Here is a 6,257-nt window from a genome sequence, read left to right as displayed (position 1 = left end):
ACTATTTTTATAATATATCAAAATAATCAATTCAACATGGGGTATTAATTTAGTCTTTACTGTCTCATAGGCATACGAACTAGTGCCCAGCTTCTGCTTCTTCCAAATCTTCCTCTACTTATAAGTGGATGGAATTATTTAACACAAGTTTGATGTAGGACAATTAACCCTTTACAAACACTTAGAATTTAGATTAAATCTTTAGTGTGGAATAAAACTACAATTATAGGAAACCAACAAACTTGATTCAAACTTTAAAATTGTTCCCTCTTTAAATAATAAGTTCTTAATTGTTGTGAGGCCGCTATTCAGTTTTTGATAACCACATTTAGGGATACATTCATAGGACTGCTTAGAAAGTCCAGGTGAAATGGTTATAGAAATAGAGGCAGTGTCATCTCAGAAAACTCAGTTACATATCAAAATCTATTTTGATATCTGGAAGTTTACAAAAAGGCTGAATTCTTCACACTAATTATACTTCCTGTAACTCAAGCACTCTTCTCTTGGCAAGAGCAATTTGAAGCTTATCCACAAAAGTAAAGGTGCTTAATGCTAAACTTTTCCTCTAAGTCTTGGTTTGGATCGTTTAAGGGATGATAATGAATAAACCAGTGTGGTCTTTCTACATTTTTTACTAATTTAGGATTAGCACACTATGAATGACTGATCATTCATCAGTCAACTTCCTTTCTTATATTTTTTTTGGCACTCAATTAAGACTATAGAACTCTATTTTCCTTTGTATTATCACACTTTCAGATAAAACCGTAAGGTTACAAAGTGTGTACAAACATTCTATAAAATAATTTTGTCATTTAACCTATTTGGAGATGAGACTTTTATCCCAGAATTTTATGTATGAGGATAAATATTGTGAATTAAAGTTCCTTAAAGTCAAATGACAGACAACTCAATCCCCATGCATTGTTTGTAAAGTCTAATGAGAACATTTCTTGAGGCATCACTACTGAAAATCCAAAAAATTCTAAATATTGAAGATGGGACAATGGGAGTAAACCACAAGAACTTCAGATGTCTCTCATCTTCTTAAGTTATCAACCTGTTAACGCCACTCTTTACATGCCAGAAAAAGATCTGACAAAACCCAGACCTGTCAGTAGAGGAGGTCACAGTGATATCTGCATTATTAACACTATACTTCCATCTTTCCTAGAAGCTATTTGTCCAACAATTCCTCTTATCCCAAACCCTTAAATTCAATATTGTAGGCACAGAGTATAAGTAAATCTGGCATGTTCTCCAACAGATAAGCAATAGCATAGCTATGTTATTCTCAAAAATACTGTCTAGATATTTTTTCCTATACAATCAAATGCTCAGTGGTCACACAGTCTGCATTAATTAACATTAAATGCATGTATTGTGCCACAATTACATCTAAGCTTCTTTTTAGGTATTTTTATATGTCTATGAGAAAACACCCGCTTTAGGTTGATTTAGGAATAATGACCTATAAGGACATGGACTCCACTTTTAAGGTTAGACTCTTATTAGGCTTACTGAAGGAAAAGGGCTGGAGAAAAAACATATCACAACAAAGCTCTTTAGGTTAGTCAGTTAAAGGCCGTCTCTCTAGCCTGGATATAAAATATATATATATATATATATATATATATATATATATCACCAGCTCACACTCTAAAAGTTAATGACTCTGACTCTAATAAAAATCAATAGCAAGAAAAACAAATCTGCTAATAACCAGCTCACTCATTAGAAAAAAGCAATTTAACTCAAATACTTTCAGACCAAAATGTAACACAACCTACCCAAATTGCCTCATCCATCAGTGGGGGAGGGGTATGGGATCACTTTACAAACCTAAATAAATTTGATATTTCTTATGAGGATAACAATGGTTCAACTCCCGAGAGAGTGCGCAAAAGGACTAAAGGTGGAGTGAAGGCAATGTCTAGGGATTATCATTCCACAAATAGTTTATAAAAACCTAAAGTACCACAAACACACTAAACTTGTCTATGAATTACAGAACAAGATATTGCTGCTGCTTCTTTTTATCTTTAGAAATAAACAATATTTGTAGGTTCTGCCCTTCAGTGTGAAAGCAGGAAATATGGGGGAAAAATTGAAATCATCTGCTACCCAAAATTTGGGGAGCATACATTTTAACTGTGAGATTAAATAAATGTACCTTCTCCTTTCAATCCAACCACCACACCAAAAATAAAGAAAGAAAGAAAGAAAGAAAGAAAGAAAGAAGAAAGAAAAAGAAAAACAATCCAAACATGATTATTTTTAAAATTCCTTGAAAGTTTTAAAACTTCTAGCGGAAAGAAAAGAAATGAGGAAAAACAAGAAGAAGGATGGAAAAAAGCTTAGGAAATTGGGGGGTGGGGAGGGGCAGGGAATCAATGGGCTTCTTTCTTATTTGACGACAATCAAGTGCAAGAAAGTTCATTTGTAATTTGTTCAGTTGTCTGTTTACTGCATCTGCATTCTGACCAGAAGGGACTTTGAGGTTTTTGTGAGCATCTGCAGGCTCTATCCTCTTATAGTAATTCTTCCTTGTCTCAATAATCTCAAAGTCAAACTTCCTGGAGAAGTCAATTGCTGACTCACTGTGATATGAATGTGCAGATAGACGTTGTCAAAAGTGCCATCTTTTTCGCAGATGTTTAGGATGTGATTTAACATTTTAGTTCCTATTCCTAGCCCTCGGTAAGGTGTAAGACGTTCCAGTGTCGTGATGCAGTCTCCTCTGATTCTGTGAAGGATCCACCCTGCGCATGCTGCACCTAGAGCAATATCATTGAAACAGGCAAGTTTTGCTGATCGCCAACCTCCAGCACATCCTTGTAGAACTGTCATTGTAGCTGACTGGCAAGATGACCTGGTTCAATCTCTTCAGCTGTTTAATGTTGTGTGGTGTTACATCTCCCAGCTCCATCTGGCTACCTTTCATCTTCCCCGCCTGCTGAGGCCATCCTTACCACCGCTATCAACGCCTTAGTCCTGGCAGCCCGGAGCACTTGGCGCCCTCAGCCCGAGCCACTGAACCCCACAAGCCGGCCCCTTTGCCTAAGGCACAGAACTGAAGGGGTGACAGGGCCGCGAAAGTCGAGAGCACCCCTAAGCTTCCGAAGGGGGCGGGGGTGCCTTCAGCCTCCGCGCTGCTGCCGCGGCTTCTCCACAAGTGCACTCAGGGCATTGGGCTCCAACCAGCTGCTGCCTCCTGCCAAAACCGCTGCTGCGCCATCCAGACCTGCAGCTGCGCAGGGACCCTGGGCCCAGGCACTTTCTTTGCAAAGCAGAAAATGCTTTTAAAAATCACCTTTGTAGATAAAGTTCCTCCTAGCACTTTGCAATACTGGATTTCCAGGTCAGTACAGCAGAAGCCCACAGGGCCATAGCAGGACAGCTTGCATGAGAAATCAACTTCATGGATTGCATTTGCATTCAGTAGTCACAGTAACTAGGTTCAGTTTTCTTAAAACACACTGTGTGGGGTTGATCATCTCTCTTGTGTTTTGACAGCATTCACGAACTGCAACTCTAGGTAAAAGCAAATTTGATCTGGTGGGAGAACCTGGGGTTGGTGAGAAACTACACTGAAAGTACTTTGTGCCCACATCTCAGGTGAAGCCTCTATAAGAAACTGTAACTGCTGCGGATCGCCCCCAGGTCCTGGCCCTGCCAGCCTCATATCCTGCTTCTCTCTATCCCTTTCTCCTCTAACTGTTTTTTATCCCTATATCTTCCTGAATTACCTACATGATAACAGAACACCTGGTCAATTCCCAGGCTGCTGGGGGAGGAGGGTTCCCTGAATTGTTCAGTTGGCTGCTTTGGCAAGGCATGACTGGGTCTAAGCACTCAGGCTATGCGTGAGGCAACCCCTCATGCATTTTCTGTGGGAATGACCATTGTGTGCCTTTATTCTTCACAGACACACCCTGCAATGTCTAGGGACTCTGGCTACTGCTTGCAGAAGCAGATGGTGAGCAGAAATTCAGCCACACTTCTAGCAAATGCAGTATCTACAGGACACCGCTCAGCAGCAGCTGCGCTGATGATAAAGGGTAGTGCATGTGGATTCCATGCCATAGCATGATGCACACTGGAACACACAGCACAGGAGCTTCTAGAAGGCCAGTGGGCTTGCTTCTGCCTTCACAATCTTCAACTCACCATGCTCTGCAGTTGTTCCTTTTCAATGATTAAAATGTGCCCTGTTCAATATGTATATAAACAACTCTTATTTGACACATCTCTCAGTGCCACCCAACTAAGATTTTACACTGGTAAGTTATTTTCCAATTTTATTTTAAAATTTAATGCATATTTAAACATGTGTATTACTGCAAAAATATGAAAATGCATTTTTTTCTTGTCTCATCTCCCACTTCTCTCCACCTATATTAATCCATCTCCCTTAATACCATATTTATGTATCTGTGTTGGTTACCTGTGTTATGGAACAAAGGAGCACACACTTTTGTCATCTCAGCTTCTGCAGGTCAGGGGTCTGGGTGTGGTTCTGCTACGTTCTCACAAGATTGACATCCAACTGTGACTGACCTGTTCTCATCTGAAAGCACAGGTGGGCCAGGACCCACTTCCAGATTCTTCAGGTTGTTGGCAGAATCTTCTTCATTGGGCTTTAGTACTCCCAGCACTTTGCTTTTAGAAGCTTTTGAAGCAGAAAGTCCCTGCTGCTTCCCCTTCCTCCCTGCTAGACTGGCATTCAAAGGACTTCACTGATAAGGTCAGGCCCCTCTAGGATGATCACCTTCTGATGAGCCTGAACTCAGTCAAAGAGGGAATTGCCTTAGTATATTTGTGCAGCTATAACAAAATACCTAAGACTGGGAAATTTATAAACAAAACCAGTTAAATTATCACAGTTCTGGAGCCTACAAAGTCAAGGTCAAGGTCCCAGCAGATCAGCATCTGGTGAGGGCAGCTCCTCATAGAAGGTCCAGGTGTCCTCACATGACAGAAGAGAAAGGGGATCCAGGAGGTCATTGATCTTTGATGAGAGCATTAATTCCATTGCTCAGGGTGGAGCCCTTGGAACTTTCACTTTCCAAAGGCCCCGCCTCTTGATACCACCACAATGGAGGTTCAGTTTCATCAGGAATTTAGAAAAGACATGAATGTTCTCACCATGGAGGAGCTTTATTATATCTGTAAATCTCTTCACTTCTCTGCATACAGGACAGAATCCCAGGCACAATGGCCCAGCATACTGACTCTTCTGCCTTGGTGAGAAGCCAGTTCAGAACCCACATTCATAGAGGAAGGGACTGCACAAAGGCCAGAGCTCCGCCTGCATCTTCACCTTCTGCCTTTGCCTGTGTGCTGACGGTCTCAGGATTGACATGTGCAAACATCGACTCATGCACTGGTGGGGACTTGCAGTCACCTTTGCAATCCACAGGGTAGTACATGGATGCTTTGTCCTGGACTACGAAGCTCTGACAGAAGACCTGTGACCCCCTATGCTGTGCAAGCAGGCCTGATGGGAGACTGACAGGAGGTGAACATCCCAGTTCCTGATCTTTGGCCATGGCCCCTGGGGAGCTTCCTCCTCTTCCCTCCACCTCCTATATTTTCCTAGAGATACACATGGGGCAGTGCCCTGTACCTAACACTTTCCTTCCCTGTCCCCTTTCCAGATCACCCACTGGGCCTTCCTGAGGTCACCTCCCAAGAAATGTGCCTGCCCTCTGGTTCCTGACTCAGCTCCGGACTTAGAACCACAAATAACACTGGCCTTATCTGGACTAACACCAGACTACTTCAGCACTGGAGTGTGACTTTCCTTGACCATCCCAACAAAGGACCCTGGCCAGGCAAACACATTCTCCCCTAGATCTGGAGGCCAAAAGCGCGTGACCAACGCATCAGCAGGGTGGAGGGACAGCCTGCTCCACATCTCTCCTGCTCTCCAGGGCAGCTGCCTTGTGGGTATTTCTTGGAGTGGAGAAGCATCACCTGGACCTCTGCCTTCGTCCCTACATGTCATTCTCCCTGGCTTCGGTGCCTGTCCAAATCTCCCTTTTAATGAGGACAAAGAAATGTCAACAAATAACTTGAGAGAAAATAGAAAAAGATGGAGTCTTTTGTTCCTGGATGATGAGGGAGCTAGACTTCAGGACAGACTTGCTTCTGCAAAGCAGCAGAAAACCAGATGAAACACTCCTGTGCCCTCTTGCAGGTGAAAAATCCTGCTCTCATGGTCACCAACAAAATCAAACCTCTGCTTCCTC

General features: G+C 42.4%; 1 pseudogene; it reads right to left on the bottom strand.

Annotated features, from left to right (window-relative positions):
• Nucleotides 1–1,450: 1,450 nt before the first annotated feature.
• On the bottom strand, nt 1,451–2,947 carry LOC124993326 (N-alpha-acetyltransferase 50-like; annotated as a pseudogene).
• Nucleotides 2,948–6,257: the final 3,310 nt, after the last annotated feature.

The sequence above is a fragment of the Sciurus carolinensis genome, chromosome 1, assembly GCF_902686445.1.
Source record: "Sciurus carolinensis chromosome 1, mSciCar1.2, whole genome shotgun sequence".
In the NCBI taxonomy this organism is placed as follows: Eukaryota; Metazoa; Chordata; class Mammalia; order Rodentia; family Sciuridae; genus Sciurus; species Sciurus carolinensis.
Note: the sequence above shows the minus strand (reverse complement) of the source record. Positions and strands in the feature narration are given on the sequence as shown.